The sequence below is a fragment of the Oncorhynchus masou genome, chromosome 11, assembly GCF_036934945.1.
Source record: "Oncorhynchus masou masou isolate Uvic2021 chromosome 11, UVic_Omas_1.1, whole genome shotgun sequence".
Lineage (NCBI taxonomy): Eukaryota > Metazoa > Chordata > Actinopteri > Salmoniformes > Salmonidae > Oncorhynchus > Oncorhynchus masou.
The window spans coordinates 6,383,218-6,404,156 of record NC_088222.1 but is presented as its reverse complement, the minus strand read 5'-3'; the positions used below and the strand labels follow the sequence as shown (position 1 = coordinate 6,404,156).

The window sequence follows — 20,939 nt, the reverse complement described above, 5'->3', positions numbered from 1 at the left end:
AGAACCCTATTCCCTATATAGTGCACTACTTTAGACCAGAGCCCTATGGAACACTATTCCCTATATAGTGCACTACTTTATACCAGAGTCCAATAGAACCCTATTCCCTATATAGTGCACTACTTTAGACCAGAGCCCTATGGAACACTATTCCCTATATAGTGCACTACTTTATACCAGAGTCCAATAGAACCCTATTCCCTATATAGTGCACTACTTTAGACCAGAGCCCTATGGAACACTATTCCCTATATAGTGCACTACTTTATACCAGAGTCCAATAGAACCCTATTCCCTATATAGTGCACTACTTTATACCAGAGTCCAATAGAACCCTATTCCCTATATAGTGCACTACTTTATACCAGAGTCCAATAGAACCCTATTCCCTATATAGTGCACTACTTTATACCAGAGTCCAATAGAACCCTATTCCCTATATAGTGCACTACTTTAGACCAGTGCCCTATGGAACACTATTCCCTATATAGTGCACTACTTTATACCAGAGTCCAATAGAACCCTATTCCCTATATAGTGCACTACTTTAGACCAGAGCCCTATGGAACACTATTCCCTATATAGTGCACTACTTTATACCAGAGTCCAATAGAACCCTATTCCCTATATAGTGCACTACTTTATACCAGAGTCCAATAGAACCCTATTCCCTATATAGTGCACTACTTTAGACCAGAGCCCTATGGAACACTATTCCCTATATAGTGCACTACTTTATACCAGAGTCCAATAGAACCCTATTCCCTATATAGTGCACTACTTTATACCAGAGTCCAATAGAACCCTATTCCCTATATAGTGCACTACTTTATACCAGAGTCCAATAGAACCCTATTCCCTATATAGTGCACTACTTTATACCAGAGTCCAATAGAACCCTATTCCCTATATAGTGCACTACTTTAGACCAGAGTCCAATAGAACCCTATTCCCTATATAGTGCAGTACTTTAGACCAGAGTCCAATAGAACCCTATTCCCTATATAGTGCACTACTTTAGACCAGAGTCCAATAGAACCCTATTCCCTATATAGTGCACTACTTTAGACCAGAGTCCAATAGAACCCTATTCCCTATATAGTGCACTACTTTATACCAGAGTCCAATAGAACCCTATTCCCTATATAGTGCACTACTTTAGACCAGAGTCCAATAGAACCCTATTCCCTATATAGTGCACTACTTTAGACCAGAGTCCAATAGAACCCTATTCCCTATATAGTGCACTACTTTAGACCAGAGTCCAATAGAACCCTATTCCCTATATAGTGCACTACTTTAGACCAGAGTCCAATAGAACCCTATTCCCTATATAGTGCACTACTTTAGACCAGAGTGTGCCATTTGGAACACAGTCATTGTCTTCATGTAAAAATGTCCTAGTTGTACCTATGAATCAATCTCAGGGAGCTTGAAGTGAATTACTGCCTTATTGCTTCCGGTTGTTTCATATCTGTTACACAAACACTGTTTATATCACTAATACATACACTGTTTATATCACATCACTTACACATACACTGTTTACATCACATCACTAATACATACACTGTTTATATCACATCACTAACACATACACTGTTTATATCACATCACTAACACTGTTTATATCACTAATACATACACTGTTTATATAACATCACTAACACTGTTTATATCACTAATACATACACTGTTTATATCACATCACTAACACATACACTGTTTACATCACATCACTAACACATCAACTGTTTATATCACATCACTAACACATACACTGTTTATATCACTAATACATACACTGTTTATATCACATCACTAATACATACACTGTTTGTATCACTAACACATACACTGTTTATATCACTAACACGTACACTGTTTAAATCACTAATACATCCACTGTTTATATCACTAATACATACACTGTTTATATCACATCACTAACACTGTTTATATCACTAATACATACAGTGTTTATATCACTAATACATACACTGTTTATATCACTAATACATACACTGTTTATATCACTAATACATACACTGTTTATATCACATCACTAATACATCCACTATTTATATCACTAATGCATACACTGTTTATATCACATCACTAATACATCCACTGTTTATATCACTAATACATACACTGCTTGTATCACTAATACATCCACTGTTTATATCACTAATACATACACTGTTTATATCACATCACTAACACTGTTTATATCACTAATACATACACTGTTTACATCACATCACTAATACATACACTGTTTACATCACATCACTAATACATCCACTGTTTATATCACTAATACATACACTGTTTATATCACATCACTAACACTGTTTATATCACTAATACATACACTGTTTGTATCACATCACTAACACTGTTTATATCACTAATACATACACTGTTTATATCACTAAAATCAAATCAAATTTTATTTGTAACATACACATGGTTAGCAGATGTTAATGCGAGTGTTGCGAAATGCTTGTGCTTCTAGTTCCAACAATGCAGTAATAACCAACAAGTAATCTAACAATTCCAAAACTAATTTCTTATACACACAAGTGTAAGGGGATAAGGAATATGTACATAAAGATATGAATGAGTGATGGTGCAGAGCAGCATAGGCAAGATACAGTAGATGGTATCGAGTACAGTATATACATATGAGATGAGTATGTAAACAAAGTGGCATAGTTAAATGGCTAGTGATACATGTATTACATAAGGATGCAGTAGATGAGAGTACAGTATATACGTATACATATGAGATGAATAATGTAGGGTTTAAAGTGGCTAGTGATACATGTATTACATAAAGATGGCAAGATGCAGTAGATGGTATAGAGTACAGTATATACATATACATATGAGATGAGTAATGTAGGGTATGTAAACATTATATTAGGTAGCATTGTTTAAAGTGGCTAGTGATATATTTTACATCATTTCCCATCAATTCCCATTATTGCAGTGGCTGGAGTTGAGTCAGTGTGTTGGCAGCAGCAACTCAATGTTAGTGGTGGCTGTTTAACAGTCTGATGGCCTTGAGATAGAAGCTGTTTTTCAGTCTCTCGGTCCCAGCTTTGATGCACCTGTACTGACCTCGCCTTCTGGATGATAGCGGGGTGAACAGGCAGTGGCTCGGGTGGGTGTTGTCCTTGATGATCTTTGTGGCCTTCCTGTAACATCGGGTGGTGTAGGTGTCCTGGAGGGCAGGTAGTTTGCCCCCGGTGATGCGTTGTGCAGACCTCACTACCCTCTGGAGAGCCTTACGGTTGAGGGCGGAGCAGTTGCCGTACCAGGCGGTGATACAGCCTGCCAGGATGCTCTCAATTGTGCATCTGTAGAAGTTTGTGAGTGCTTTTGGTGACAAGCCAAATTTTTTTCAGCCTCCTGAGGTTGAAGAGGCGCTGCTGCGCCTTCTTCACGATGCTGTCTGTGTGGGTGGACCAATTCAGTTTGTCTGTGATGTGTATGCCGAGGAACTTAAAACTTACTACCCTCTCCACTACTGTTCCATTGATGTGGATAGGGGGGTGTTCCCTCTGCTGTTTCCTGAAGTCCACAATCATCTCCTTAGTTTTGTTGATGTTGAGTGTGAGGTTATTGTCCTGACACCACACTCCGAGGGCCCTCACCTCCTCCCTGTAGGCCGTCTCGTCGTTGTTGGTAATCAAGCCTACCACTGTTGTGTCGTCCGCAAACTTGATGATTGAGTTGGAGGCGTGCGTTGCCGCGCAGTCGTGGGTGAACAGGGAGTACAGGAGAGGGCTCAGAACGCACACTTGTGGGGCCCCAGTGTTGAGGATAAGCGGGGTGGAGATGTTGTTGCCTACCCTCACCACCTGGGGGCGGCCCGTCAGGAAGTCCAGTACCCTGTTGCACAGGACGGGGTCGAGACCCAGGGTCTTGAGCTTGATGACGAGCTTGGAGGGTACTATGGTGTTAAATGCCGAGCTCTAGTCGATGAACAGCATTCTCACATAGTATTCCTCTTGTCCAGATGGGTTTGGGCAGTGTGCAGTGTGGTTGAGATTGCGTTGTCTGTGGACCTATTGGGGCGGAATGCTAATTGCGGTAAGCAAAGTAATACATACACTGTTTATATCACTAATACATACACTGTTTGTATCACTAATACATACACTGTTTGTATCACATCACTAATACTGTTTATATCACATCACATACACTGTTTATATCACATCACTAACACTGTTTATATCACATCACTCACACTGTTTATATCACTAATACATACAGTGTTTATATCACTAATACATACACTGTTTATATCACTAATACATACACTGTTTGTATCACTAATACATACACTGTTTATATCACTAATACATACACTGTTTATATCACATCACTAACACTGTTTATATCACATCACTAACACTGTTTATATCACTAATACATACACTGTTTATATCACTAATACATACACTGTTTATATCACATCACTAACACTGTTTATATCACTAATACATACACTGTTTACATCACATCACTAACACTGTTTATATCACATCACTAACACTGTTTATATCACTAATACATACACTGTTTATATCACTAATACATACACTGTTTATATCACTAACACTGTTTATATCACTAATACATACACTGTTTATATCACTAACACAAACACTGTTGCCTCAACAATGGGTTGTGATGACAAAGCATTAATAGATATAGTTTTATAGTTTTTATAAGGGCCAGTAAGTTCAGTTGTTCACCTGCCAACGTACAGTAATTCTCTAGCGTGTACGTTTACACTAACATCACGGGCCCAAAACCTTATTTCAGATTCACACGGAACTCAGGGATGACAGTACAGTAACAGGGATGACCGTGAAGTAACAGGGATGACAATACAGTAACAGGGATGACAGTGCAGTAACAGGGATGACAGTGAGGTGACAGGGATGACAGTACAGTAACAGGGATGACAGTACAGTAACAGGGATGACAGTGCAGTAACAGGGATGACAGTGAAGTGACAGGGATGACAGTGAAGTAACAGGGATCACAGTACAGTAACAGAGATGACAGTGGAGTAACAGGGATGACAGTACAGTCATAGGGATGACAGTACAGTAACAGGGATGACATTACAGTAACAGGGATGACAGTGTAGTAACAAGGATGACAGTGAAGTGACAGGGATGACAGTACGGTAACAGGGATGACAGTACAGTAACAGGGATGACAGTACATTAACAGGGATGACAGTAACAGGGATGACAGGTCAGTTTAGGAGAGTAACAGGCAGTACAGTATAGGACAGTAACAGGGATGACAGTACAGTAACAGGGATGACAGTACAGTAACAGGGATGACAGTAACAGGGATGACAGGTCAGTTTAGGAGAGTAACAGGCAGTACAGTATAGGACAGTAACAGGGAGGACAGTACAGTATAGGACAGTAACAGGGATGACAGTACAGTAACAGGGATGACAGTACAGTAACAGGGATGACAGTGCAGTAACAGGGATGACAGTGCAGTAACAGGGATGACAGTGCAGTAACAGGGATGACAGTAACATGGAGGACAGTACAGTAGCAGGGATGACAGTACAGTAACAGGGATGACAGTACAGTAACAGGGATGACAGTACAGTATAGGACAGTAACAGGGATGACAGTACAGTAACAGGGATGACAGTACAGTAACAGGGAGGACAGTACAGTATAGGACAGTAACAGGGATGACAGTACAGTAACAGGGATGACAGTACAGTAACAGGGATGACAGTACAGTAACAGGGATGACAGTGCAGTAACAGGGATGACAGTGCAGTAACAGGGATGACAGTAACATGGAGGACAGTACAGTATAGGACAGTAACAGGGAGGACAGTACAGTATAGGACAGTAACAGGGAGGACAGTACAGTAACAGGGATGACATTACAGTAACAGGGATGACAGTGTAGTAACAAGGATGACAGTGAAGTGACAGGGATGACAGTACGGTAACAGGGATGACAGTACAGTAACAGGGATGACAGTACATTAACAGGGATGACAGTAACAGGGATGACAGGTCAGTTTAGGAGAGTAACAGGCAGTACAGTATAGGACAGTAACAGGGATGACAGTACAGTAACAGGGATGACAGTACAGTAACAGGGATGACAGTAACAGGGATGACAGGTCAGTTTAGGAGAGTAACAGGCAGTACAGTATAGGACAGTAACAGGGAGGACAGTACAGTATAGGACAGTAACAGGGATGACAGTACAGTAACAGGGATGACAGTACAGTAACAGGGATGACAGTGCAGTAACAGGGATGACAGTGCAGTAACAGGGATGACAGTGCAGTAACAGGGATGACAGTAACATGGAGGACAGTACAGTAGCAGGGATGACAGTACAGTAACAGGGATGACAGTACAGTAACAGGGATGACAGTACAGTATAGGACAGTAACAGGGATGACAGTACAGTAACAGGGATGACAGTACATTAACAGGGATGACAGTAACAGGGATGACAGGTCAGTTTAGGAGAGTAACAGGCAGTACAGTATAGGACAGTAACAGGGATGACAGTACAGTAACAGGGATGACAGTACAGTAACAGGGATGACAGTAACAGGGATGACAGGTCAGTTTAGGAGAGTAACAGGCAGTACAGTATAGGACAGTAACAGGGAGGACAGTACAGTATAGGACAGTAACAGGGATGACAGTACAGTAACAGGGATGACAGTACAGTAACAGGGATGACAGTGCAGTAACAGGGATGACAGTGCAGTAACAGGGATGACAGTGCAGTAACAGGGATGACAGTAACATGGAGGACAGTACAGTAGCAGGGATGACAGTACAGTAACAGGGATGACAGTACAGTAACAGGGATGACAGTACAGTATAGGACAGTAACAGGGATGACAGTACAGTAACAGGGATGACAGTACAGTCATAGGGATGACAGTACAGTAACAGGGATGACATTACAGTAACAGGGATGACAGTGTAGTAACAAGGATGACAGTGAAGTGACAGGGATGACAGTACGGTAACAGGGATGACAGTACAGTAACAGGGATGACAGTACATTAACAGGGATGACAGTAACAGGGATGACAGGTCAGTTTAGGAGAGTAACAGGCAGTACAGTATAGGACAGTAACAGGGATGACAGTACAGTAACAGGGATGACAGTACAGTAACAGGGATGACAGTAACAGGGATGACAGGTCAGTTTAGGAGAGTAACAGGCAGTACAGTATAGGACAGTAACAGGGAGGACAGTACAGTATAGGACAGTAACAGGGATGACAGTACAGTAACAGGGATGACAGTACAGTAACAGGGATGACAGTGCAGTAACAGGGATGACAGTGCAGTAACAGGGATGACAGTGCAGTAACAGGGATGACAGTAACATGGAGGACAGTACAGTAGCAGGGATGACAGTACAGTAACAGGGATGACAGTACAGTAACAGGGATGACAGTACAGTATAGGACAGTAACAGGGATGACAGTACAGTAACAGGGATGACAGTACAGTAACAGGGAGGACAGTACAGTATAGGACAGTAACAGGGATGACAGTACAGTAACAAGGATGACAGTACAGTAACAGGGATGACAGTACAGTAACAGGGATGACAGTGCAGTAACAGGGATGACAGTGCAGTAACAGGGATGACAGTAACATGGAGGACAGTACAGTATAGGACAGTAACAGGGAGGACAGTACAGTATAGGACAGTAACAGGGAGGACAGTACAGTAACAGGGATGACATTACAGTAACATGGATGACAGTGTAGTAACAAGGATGACAGTGAAGTGACAGGGATGACAGTACGGTAACAGGGATGACAGTACAGTAACAGGGATGACAGTACATTAACAGGGATGACAGTAACAGGGATGACAGGTCAGTTTAGGAGAGTAACAGGCAGTACAGTATAGGACAGTAACAGGGATGACAGTACAGTAACAGGGATGACAGTACAGTAACAGGGATGACGGTAACAGGGATGACAGGTCAGTTTAGGAGAGTAACAGGCAGTACAGTATAGGACAGTAACAGGGAGGACAGTACAGTATAGGACAGTAACAGGGATGACAGTACAGTAACAGGGATGACAGTACAGTAACAGGGATGACAGTGCAGTAACAGGGATGACAGTGCAGTAACAGGGATGACAGTGCAGTAACAGGGATGACAGTAACATGGAGGACAGTACAGTAGCAGGGATGACAGTACAGTAACAGGGATGACAGTACAGTAACAGGGATGACAGTACAGTATAGGACAGTAACAGGGATGACAGTACAGTAACAGGGATGACAGTACAGTAACAGGGAGGACAGTACAGTATAGGACAGTAACAGGGATGACAGTACAGTAACAGGGATGACAGTACAGTAACAGGGATGACAGTACAGTAACAGGGATGACAGTGCAGTAACAGGGATGACAGTGCAGTAACAGGGATGACAGTAACATGGAGGACAGTACAGTATAGGACAGTAACAGGGAGGACAGTACAGTATAGGACAGTAACAGGGAGGACAGTACAGTAGCAGGGATGACACTGCAGTAACAGGGATGACAGTAACATGGAGGACAGTACAGTATAGGACAGTAACAGGGATGACAGTACAGTATAGGACAGTAACAGGGATGACAGTACAGTATAGGACAGTAACAGGGAGGACAGTACAGTATAGGACAGTAACAGGGAGGACAGTACAGTAACAGGGATGACAGTGCAGTAACAGGGATGACAGTAACATGGAGGACAGTACAGTATAGGACAGTAACAGGGAGGACAGTGCAGTAACAGGGATGACAGTACAGTAACAGGGATGACAGTACAGTATAGGACAGTAACAGGGATGACAGTACAGTAACAGGGATGACAGTACAGTATAGGACAGTAACAGGGTTGGCAGTACAGTATAGGACAGTAACAGGGATGACAGTACAGTATAGGACAGTAACAGGGATGGCAGTACAGTATAGGACAGTAACAGGGATGACAGTACAGTAACAGGGATAACAGTACAGTACAGGACAGTAACAGGGATGACAGTACAGTAACAGGGATGACAGTACAGTATAGGACAGTAACAGGGATGGCAGTACAGTATAGGACAGTAACAGGGATGACAGTACAGTATAGGACAGTAACATGGATGACAGTACAGTAACAGGGATGACAGTACAGTATAGGACAGTAACAGGGATGGCAGTACAGTATAGGACAGTAACAGGGATGGCAGTACAGTATAGGACAGTAACAGGGATGACAGTACAGTAACAGGGATAACAGTACAGTACAGGACAGTAACATGGATGACAGTACAGTAACAGGGATGACAGTACAGTAACAGGGATGACAGTGGAGTAACAGGGATGACAGTGCAGTAACAGGGATGACAGTGAAGTAACAGGGATGACAGTGCAGTAACAGGGATGACAGTGAAGTAACAGGGATGACAGTACGGTAACAGGGATGACAGTACAGTAACAGAGATGACAGTGCAGTAACAGGGATGACAGTGCAATAACAGGGATGACAGTGGAGTAACAGGGATGACAGTGCAGTAACAGGGATGACAGTAACATGGAGGACAGTACAGTATAGGACAGTAACAGGGAGGACAGTACAGTAACAGGGATGACAGTACAGTAACAGGGATGACAGTACAGTAACAGGGATGACAGTACAGTATAGGACAGTAACAGGGATGACAGTACAGTACAGGACAGTAACAGGGATGACAGTACAGTAACAGGGATGACAGTACAGTTACAGGGATGACAGTACAGTAACAGGGATGACAGTACAGTATAGGACAGTAACAGGGAGGACAGGTCAGTTTAGGAGAGTAACAGGGAGGACAGTACAGTATAGGACAGTAACAGGGATGACAGTACAGTAACAGGGATGACAGTACAGTAACAGGGATAACAGTACAGTATAGGACAGTAACAGGGATGACAGTACAGTAACAATAAGACTATACAGTAGGACTATACAGTAGGACTATACAGTAGGGTATACAGTAGGGTATACAGTAGGACTGTACAGTAGGGCTATACAGTAGGACTATATAGTAGGACTATACAGTAAGGCTATACAGTAGGACTATACAGTAGGACTATACAGTAAGGCTATACAGTAGGACTATACAGTAGGACTATACAGTAAGGCTATACAGTAGGGTATACAGTAGGACTATACAGTAGGACTATACAGTAGTGCTATACAGTAGTACTATACAGTAGGACTATACAGTAGGGCTATACAGTAGGACTATACAGTAGGGCTATACAGTAGTGCTATACAGTAGGACTATACAGTAGGACTATACAGTAGTGGTATACAGTAGGACTATACAGTAGGGTATACAGTAGGGTATACAGTAGGACTATACAGTAGTGCTATACAGTAGGACTATACAGTAGGACTATACAGTAAGGCTATACAGTAGGACTATACAGTAGGACTATACAGTAAGGCTATACAGTAAGGCTATACAGTAGGACTCTACAGTAGGACTATACAGTAGGGTATACAGTAGGACTATACAGTAGGACTATACAGTAGTGCTATACAGTAGGACTATACAGTAGAACTATACAGTAAGGCTATACAGTAGGGTATACAGTAGAACTATACAGTAGGACTATACAGTAGTGCTATACAGTAGGACTATACAGTAGGACTATACAGTAGGGTATACAGTAGGGTATACAGTAGGTCTATACAGTAGGTCTATACAGTAGGGTATACAGTAGGACTATACAGTAGGGTATACAGTAGGACTATACAGTAGGACTATACAGTAGTGCTATACAGTAGGACTATACAGTAGGACTATACAGTAAGGCTATACAGTAGGGTATACAGTAGGACTATACAGTAGGACTATACAGTAGGACTATACAGTAGTGCTATACAGTAGGACTATACAGTAGGACTATACAGTAGGGTATACAGTAGGGTATACAGTAGGACTATACAGTAGGTCTATACAGTAGGGTATACAGTAGGACTATACAGTAGGGTATACAGTAGGGTATACAGTAGGACTATACAGTAGGGTATACAGTAGGACTATACAGTAGGACTATACAGTAGGGTATACAGTAGGGTATACAGTAGGACTATACAGTAGGACTATAATAGGGCTATACAGTTAGGCTATACAATAGGTCTATACAGTATAGAGAGATGTGTAGAGGGAGATGTATAGAGAGAGATGTAGAGAGAAATATAGAGAGAGACAGAGAGAGATATAGAGAGAGATATGGAGAGATGTAGAGAGAGATGTATAGAGAAATATAGAGAGAGACAGAGAGAGATATAGAGAGATATAGAGAGAGATATGGAGAGAGAGACAGAGAGAGATGTAGAGAGAGGTATAGAGAGAGATATAGAGGGAGACAGAGAGAGATATATAGAGAGATATAGAGGGAGACAGAGAGAGATATATAGAGAGATATAGAGAGAGACAGAGAGAGATAGAGAGAGATATGGAGAGAGAGCCAGATAGAGATGTAGAGAGAGGTATAGAGAGATATAGAGAGAGAGACAGAGAGAGATGTAGAGAGAGGTATAGAGAGAGATATAGAGAGAGATATAGAGGGAGATGTAGAGGGAGAGATATATAGAGATTGAGATCTATCGACAGAGATTTGATAGACATGGAGAGATCTCAGTAAAGTAGACACCTTGTCACCGTAGAAGAAATCGCCTGAAACTCGCCACCATCTATACATACCTAGTCTCTACTCTCTGTTCTCTACTCTCTACTCTCCCCTCTCTACTCTCCCCTCTCTACTCTCTACTCTCCACTCTCTACTCTCCTCTCTCTACTCTCCCCTCTCTATTCTCCCCTCTCTACTTTCTACTCTCCCCACTCCCCTCTCCTCTCACTACTCTCCTCTTTCTACTCTCTACTCCGTTCACTACTCTCCTCTTTCTACTCTCCTCTCTCTACTCTCCTCTTTCTACTCTCCTCTCTCTACTCTCCTCTCTCTACTCCGTTCTCTACTCTCCTCTCTCTACTCTCCTCTCTAATCTCCTCTCTCTACTCCACTCTCTACTCTCCTCTCTCTACTCCACTCTCTACTCTCCTCTCTCTACTCCATCCTCTACTCTCCTCTCTCTACTCTCCTCTCTCTCCTCTCCTCTCTCTACTCTCCTCTCTCTCCTCTCCTCTCTCTACTCCGCTCTCTACTCTCCTCTTTCTCCTCTCCTCTCTCTACTCCGTTCTCTACTCTCCTCTCTACTCTCCTCGTTCTACTCTCCTCTCTCTACTCCGCTCTCTACTCTCTTCTCTTCGAGTGATGCTTTGCTTCATCCACGATTGATGTGCAAATGTGGAGGATGGTGTTTGTTTCCCTGGAGAAGGTTAGAAGGACTGAAGAGTATCCCCTTTGTGTTTCTCCCAGGGCAGGAGTGTTCGTGTTGTGTAGAAGGATAGGACAGGACTCAGGAGTGTTGGTGTTGTGTAGAAGGATATGACAGGACTCAGGAGTGTTGGTGTTGTGTAGAAGGATAGGACAGGACTCAGGAGTGTTGGTGTTGTGTAGAAGGATAGGACAGGACTCAGGAGTGTTGGTGTTGTGTAGAAGGATAGGACAGGACTCAGGAGTGATGTCTTGGTCCAGCTACTGTTTAGCCCACTGTACAGGGAGCTGGCAGGGAGGCAGTCAGCCGAGCGAAGGGAGCAAAGGGGGAGGTAGGAACCGAGCAGAGAGGAGCAGAGGGGGAGGGGGGAACCGAGCAGATGGGGAGGGAGGAACCGAGCAGAGGGGGAGGGAGGAACCGAGCAGATGGGGAGGGAGGAACCGAGCAGAGGGGGAGGGAGGAACCGAGCAGAGGGGGAGGGAGGAACCGAGCAGAGGGGGAGGGAGGAACCGAGCAGAGGGGGAGGGAGGAACCCGAGCAGAGGGGGAGGGAGGAACCGAGCAGAGGGGGAGGGAGGAACCGAACAGAGGGGGAGGTAGGAACCGAGCAGAGGGGGAGGGAGGAACCGAGCAGAGGGGGAGGGAGGAACCCGAGATTAGGGAGGGAGGAACCGAGCAGAGGGGGAGGGAGGAACCGAGCCAGGGGAGAGTAGAAAAAGATAAAACAACCCTCATCTTGGATTTATAGAGTTCAGGTCATTCAGTTCCACAGAGAGTGTAGGAGAGCAGGGAACTCACAGAATGGAAACATTTACAATTACAGTGGGGTCTGAAACCCTTGATAAAGATTAGCAAAAATGAAATATATATATATATATTTGACATATATTTTACATTAATAATTGCTTAGAGAAAAAAATATTTAGTAATACAAAAAAAAATATTTTAAAAAGTAGGGTTCAAAATGGACCTGTTTTCAATATCTGTCTATACCTCACCTCGTGAGAATAGCAGCACAGAGCTGCTAAAGTTCCTGGTTTTTGGTCTGAAATGTCCTTGCACTGGGTAAAGTTCCTGGTGCCGTTGACCTCAACAAGGGCGTCGACAGCGAGCAGATGAGAGAGAGAGACTTATTTTGTCACTTGACATTTCTCTAGCAGGTAGGATAAGGTTACTTATAGTCATGAACCATATCAGCAAGATGACTTCTGTCTGTTTAATTATGACACATACAGGATCTTTTTTTGTTTTGTTGTTGTCTCTGACACTACGCTGTATTGTGTATGTAGAGATGTTTATTTAACATCGAGGGGAGGAGTGGAAGAAAACACAGACAATTGAGATGCGACCTAGAGGGAGGAGTGGAAGAAAACACAGACAATTGAGATGCGACCTAGAGGGAGGAGTGGAAGAAAACACAGACAATTGAGATGCGACCAAGAGGGAGGAATGGAAGAAAACACAGACAATTGAGATGCGACCGAGAGATGTTTATTTAACATCGAGTGGAGGAGGGGAAGAAAACACAGAAGTACCTCTAGCTAACCCTGAACCTAGCTGTTTAGGATTAAGCGTTAACCCTGAACCTAGCTGTTTAGGATTAAGCGTTAACCCTGAACCTAGCTGTTTAGGATTAAGAGTTAACCCTGACCCTAGCTGTTTAGGATTAAGCGTTAACCCTGAACCTAGCTGTTTAGGATTAAGAGTTAACCCTGAACCTAGCTGTTTAGGATTAAGCGTTAACCCTGAACCTAGCTGTTTAGGATTAAGCGTTAACCCTGAACCTAGCTGTTTAGGATTAAGAGTTAACCCTGACCCTAGCTGTTTAGGATTAAGCGTTAACCCTGAACCTAGCTGTTTAGGATTAAGAGTTAACCCTGAACCTAGCTGTTTAGGATTAAGCGTTAACCCTGAACCTAGCTGTTTAGGATTAAGTGTTAACCCTGAACCTAGCTGTTTAGGATTAAGCGTTAACCCTGAACCTAGCTGTTTAGGATTAAGTGTTAACCCTGAACCTAGCTGTTTAGGATTAAGAGTTAACCCTGAACCTAGCTGTTTAGGATTAAGAGTTAACCCTGAACCTAGCTGTTTAGGATTAAGCGTTAACCCTGAACCTAGCTGTTTAGGATTAAGCGTTAACCCTGAACCTAGTTGTTTAGGATTAAGAGTTAACCCTGACCCTAGCTGTTTAGGATTAAGCGTTAACCCTGAACCTAGCTGTTTAGGATTAAGAGTTAACCCTGAACCTAGCTGTTTAGGATTAAGCGTTAACCCTGAACCTAGCTGTTTAGGATTAAGTGTTAACCCTGAACCTAGCTGTTTAGGATTAAGAGTTAACCCTGAACCTAGCTGTTTAGGATTAAGAGTTAACCCTGAACCTAGCTTTTTAGGATTAAGCGTTAACCCTGAACCTAGCTGTCTAGGATTAAGTGTTAACCCTGAACCTAGCTGTTTAGGATTAAGAGTTAACCCTGAACCTAGCTGTTTAGGATTAAGAGTTAACCCTGAACCTAGCTGTTTAGGATTAAGAGTTAACCCTGAACCTAGCTGTTTAGGATTAAGCGTTAACCCTGAACCTAGCTGTCTAGGATTAAGTGTTAACCCTGAACCTAGCTGTTTAGGATTAAGAGTTAACCCTGAACCTAGCTGTTTAGGATTAAGCGTTAACCCTGAACCTAGCTGTCTAGGATTAAGAGTTAACCCTGAACCTAGCTGTTTAGGATTAATAGTCAACCCTGAAGTACCTCTAGCTGTTTAGGATTAATAGTCAACCCTGAAGTACCTCTAGCTGTTTAGGATTAATAGTTAACCCTGAAGTACCCCTACCTGTTTAGGATTAAGAGTTAACCCTGAAGTACCTCTAGCTGTTTAGGATTAAGACTTAACCCTGAAGTGCCTCTAGCTGTTTAGGATTAAGAGTTAACCCTGAAGTACCTCTAGCTGTTTAGGATTAAGAGTTAACCCTGAAGTACCTCTAGCTGTTTAGGATTAAGAGTGAACCCTGAAGTACCTCTAGCTGTTTAGGATTAAGAGTGAACCCTGAAGTACCTCTAGCTGTTTAAGAGTTAACCCTGAAGTACCTCTAGCTGTTTAAGAGTTAACCCTGAAGTACCTCTAGCTGTTTAAGAGTTAACCCTGAAGTAACTCTAGCTGTTTAGGAGTTAACCCTGAAATATCGCTTTAAAACAGAACCTAGCTGCATTCCAAGAGTTGTGGGTTGTTCTGTCTCTGCTCGTTTGGTAACAAAAGCTCTGACTCAGTGCATTACTGCTAGTAAATAGGAAGACGAGTTTCCATAGAGATGTCAAATTGAGTTGGATTGTGCTGGCAGTAATCAGGTAAATGTCATTTTGGCTGGAGGCTGGATCACAGGGTATCCTTCATTATGCTCCATCTGAATGTTTCTGATGACCTGATTGGTTGCTCATATTCACTAAGAAGAGGCAAAAGAGGCTAAACGGGGACCTATGCCCTGGTCAAACGTAGGTCACTGTGTAAGAAATAGGGCACCATTTTGGATGCACTTTGAGTCTTCTTGTGACAAAGAGATGTGTCTCCTTCACCTACCACAGAGATAATGACCAACTACTGAAAACATCACCTACCTACCACAGAGACAATTATCAACTACCTACCACAGAGATATAATGATCAACTACTTAAACCATCACCTACCTACCACAGAGATAATGACCAACTACTGAAAACATCACCTACCTACCACAGAGATAATGACCAACTACTGAAAACATCACCTACCTACCACAGAGATAATGACCAACTACCTACCACAGAGATATAATGATCAACTACTTAAACCATCACCTACCTACCACAGAGACAATTATCAACTACCTACCACAGAGATATAATGATCAACTACTTAAACCATCACCTACCTACCACAGAGATAATGACCAACTACTGAAACCATCACCTACCTACCACAGAGACAATTATCAACTACCTACCACAGAGACAATTATCAACTACCTACCACAGAGATATAATGATCAACTACTGAAACCATCACCTACCTACCACAGAGATAATGACCAACTACTGAAACCATCACCTACCTACCACAGAGACAATTATCAACTACCTACCACAGTGATATAATGACCAACTACTGAAAACATCACCTACCTACCACAGAGATAATGACCAACTACTGAAAACATCACCGACCAACTACTGAAAACATCACCTACCTACCACAAAGATAATGATCAACTACTGAAAACATCACCAACCTACCACAGAGATAATGACCAACTACTGAAAACATCACCGACCAACTACTGAAAACATCACCTACCTACCACAGAGATAATGACCAACTACTGAAAACATCACCTACCTACCACAAAGATAATGATCAACTACTGAAAACATCACCTACCTACCACAGAGATAATGATCAACTTTACAAATATATATAATTCACCTTTATTTAACCAGGTAGGCTAGTTGAGAACAAGTTCTCATTTACAACTGCGACCTGGCCAAGATAAAGCAAAGCAGTGCGACACAAACAACAACACAGAGTTACACATGGAATAAACAAAACATACAGTCAATAATACAATAGAAAAGTCTATATAAAGAATGTGCAAATGAAGTAAGATTAGGGAGGAAAGGCAATAAATAGGTCGTAGTGGCGAAGTAATTACAATTTATAAATTAAACACTGTAGTGATAGATGTACAGAAGATGAATGTGTAAGTAGAGATACTGTGGTGCAAAGGAGACAAATAAGGAATAATAACAATATGGGGATAAGGTAGTTGGATGGGCTGTTTACAGATGGGCTATGTACAGGTGCAGTGATCTGTGAGCTGCTCTGACAGCTAATGCTTAAAGCTAGTGAGGGAGATATGAGTCTCCAGCTTCAGTGATTTTTGCAGTTCATTCCAGTCATTGGCAGCAGAGACCTAGAGGAAAGGCGGCCAAAGGAAGTGTTGGCTTTGGGGGTGACCAGTGGGACTGACTACCTAATGAAACCAGTGGTGACAGATGGGTTCCTGCACCTCCCTGAACACTGTCTGTCTGCAAGAGGCCAGGGCTTCATGCATTTTTAACTGTTGAGTAATATTTTTCTCTCTCTCTCTCTCTCTCTCTCTCTCTCTCTCTCTCTCTCTCTCTCTCTCTCTCTCTCTCTCTCTCTCTCTCTCTCTCTCTCTCTCTCTCTCTCTCTCTCTCTCTCTCTCTCTCTCTCTCTCTCTCTCTCTCTCTCTCTCTCTCTCTCTCTCTCTCTCTCTCTCTCTCTCTCTCTCTCTCTCTCTCTCTCTCTCTCTCTCTCTCTCTCTCTCTCTCTCTCTCTCTCTCTCTCTCTCTCTCTCTCTCTCTCTCTCTCTCTCTCTCTCTCTCTCTCTCTCTCTCTCTCTCTCTCTCTCTCTCTCTCTCTCTCTCTCTCTCTCTCTCTCTCTCTCTCTCTCTCTCTCTCTCTCTCTCTCTCTCTCTCTCTCTCTCTCTCTCTCTCTCTCTCTCTCTCTCTCTCTCTCTCTCTCTCTCTCTCTCTCTCTCTCTCTCTCTCTCTCTCTCTCTCTCTCTCTCTCTCTCTCTCTCTCTCTCTCTCTCTCTCTCTCTCTCTCTCTCTCTCTCTCTCTCTCTCTCTCTCTCTCTCTCTCTCTCTCTCTCTCTCTCTCTCTCTCTCTCTCTCTCTCTCTCTCTCTCTCTCTCTCTCTCTCTCTCTCTCTCTCTCTGGCCTGATACAGTAGGTGGGAATATTTCATCCTCGGTCGGCTGCCATGCAGGATTTAGCCGCTGGTGATATGGTGTCTCATTGTCCTCCTTCATATCAGCTAGATCAACAGTCAAGGTCCTCCTTCATATCAGCTAGATCAACAGTCAAGGTCCTCCTTCATATTTTTTTATTTTATTTTACCTTTATTTTACTAGGCAAGTCAGTTAAGAACAAATTCTTATTTTCAATGACAGCGTAGGAACAGTGGGTTAACTGCCTGTTCAGGGGCAGAACGACAGATTTGTACCTTGTCAGCTCGGGGATTCGAACTTGCTTTCGGTTACTAGTCCAACGCTCTAACCACTAGGCTACCCTGCCGCCCCTTGACTGTTGATAACAGCTATATCAACAGTCAAGGTCCTCCTTCATATCAGCTCCTCCTTCATACAGTCTATTTTTTGCCATCATTCTTCACTCAGTATTGAGCTCTGAGTCAGGAGCTACGAGGCTAGTCAAGAGAAGAGCTTGATCAGCTAGCTAGCGTCTTCACTGACATTTTCAACCTGTCCCAGTCTGTAATACCTACATGTTTCAAGCAGACCACCATAGTCCCTGTGCTCAAGAACTCCATGGCAACCTGTCTAAATGACTATTACCCCGTAAGCACTCACATCTGTAGCCCTGAAAGACTTTGAAAGGCTGGTCATGACACACATCAACACCATCATCCCAGAAACCCTGGACCCAGTTCAATGTTCATACCGCCTCAACAGATGCATCTCTACTGCACTCCACACTGTCCTCTCCCACTTGGACAAGAGGAACACCAATGTGATAATTCTGTTCATTGACTACAGCTTATCGTTCAACACCATAGTGTCCTCCAAACTCATCACTAAGGTAAGGACCCTGGGACTGAAAACCTCCATCTGCAACTGGATCCTGGACTTCCTGACGGGCCAACACCTGGTGGTCAACAACGCATCCGCCAAGCTGACAATTAACAAGGGGGCCTCTAAAGGGTGCGTGCTTAGTCCCCTCTTGTACTCCCTATTCACCCACGACTGCATGACCGTGCATGTCTCCAACACCAAGTTTACTGAGGGCACGACGGTGGTAGGCCTGATCACCAACGACGATGAGGCAGCCTATTGGAGCTGATCGTGGACTACAGGAAACGGAGGGCCGAGCACATCCCCATTCACATCAACCAGGCTGTAGTGGAGCGGGTCGAGAGCTTCAAGTTCCTCTGTAAGGAATTATCATGGTCCAAGCACACCAACACAGTCGTGAAGGGGGCACGACAACGCCTCTTCCCCCTCAGGAGGCTGAAGAGGTCAGATCCTCAAAAAGAAAAATACAGCTGCACCATCGAGAGCATCTTGACTGGTTGCATCACCGCTTGGTATGGCAACTGCTTAGCATCCGACTTCAAGGCGCTACAGAGGGTAATGCTGTCGACTATGTACATCACTGGGGCCGAGCTTCCTGCCATCCAGGACCTCTATACCAGGCGGTGTCACAGAAAGGCCCTAAAGAATTGTCAAAGACTAGCCGCGACCGGGAGACCCATGAGGCGGTGCACAATTGGCCTAGCTTCACCCAGGTTAGGGCAGGGTTTGGCCGGCCTGGTTGTCCTTGTCCCATAAAGCTCTAGCGACTCTTGTGTTGGCCGTGCGCATGCACGCTTGTTTCGACACATTTGGTTCTGTTGGCTTCCGGGTTAAAGAGCGGTGCAGCTTGGCAGAGTCGCGTTTCGGAGGCTGGCTCTCGACCTTCGCCTCTCCCGAGTCCGTACGGGAGTTGCAACGATGGGACAAGACTGTAACTACCAATTGGATATCATGAAATTGGGGTCAAAAAAAGGGGTAAAAAGTACAAAAGAATGTACAAAAAAAGAGTCCAGCCACTCAAGTCATTGACTCTCTGCTACCTCAGGGTATTATCTGTTGCCTAGTCACATCATCATCGGTGCCTTTCGGGAAAGTATTCAGACCCCTTGACTTGTTCCACAATTTGTTACGTTAGAGCCTTATTCTGAAATTGATTAAATCATTCCCCCCGTAATCAATCTGCACACAATACCCCATAATGACAAAGCAAAAAACGTTTTTTTTAGAAATGTTTGCTAATAACAAATATATATAAAAAAGTAAGTATTCAGACTCTTTACTCAGTACTTTGTTGAAGCACCTTTGTCAGCGTTTACAGCATTGAGTCTTCCTGGGTATGATGCTACAAGCTTGGCACATCTGGAATTGGGGAGTTTCTCCCATTCTTCTCTGCAGCTCCTCTCAAGCACTGTCAGGTTGGATGGGGAGCTTTGCTGCACAGTTATTTTCAGGTGTCTCCATAGATGTTAGATCGGGTTCAAATCCGGGTGCTGGCTGGGCCACTCAAGGACATTCAGAGACTTGTCCTGAAGCCACTCCTGTGTTGTCTTGGCTGTGTGCTTAGGGTTGTTGTCCTGTCGGAAGGTGAACCTTCGTCCCAGTCTGAGGTCCTGACCGCTCTGGATCTCTCTGTACTTTGTTCCATTCCTCTTTCCCTTGATCCTGACTAGTCTCCCAGTTCCTGCCGCTGAAAAACATCCCTACAACATGATGCTTCCACCACCATGCTTCACCGTGGGGATGGTGCCAGGTTTCCTCCAGACATGACGCTCGGCATTTAGGACAAAGAGTTCAATCTTGTTTCTCATGGTCAAAGAGCCTTTAGGTGCCATTTGGCAAACTCTAACTCGGCTGTCATGTGCCTTTCACTGAAGAGTGGCTTCTGTCTGGACAGTTTACCATAAAGGCCTGATTGGTGGAGTGCTGC

General features: G+C 43.5%; 1 protein-coding gene across 2 annotated transcripts in view; it reads left to right on the top strand.

The window, feature by feature from the left end:
* The window catches only part of LOC135548055 (ras-related protein Rab-27B-like), a 107,582-nt gene that overhangs the window by 1,107 nt on the left and 85,536 nt on the right, over positions 1-20,939 (top strand). The window lies entirely within an intron of this gene.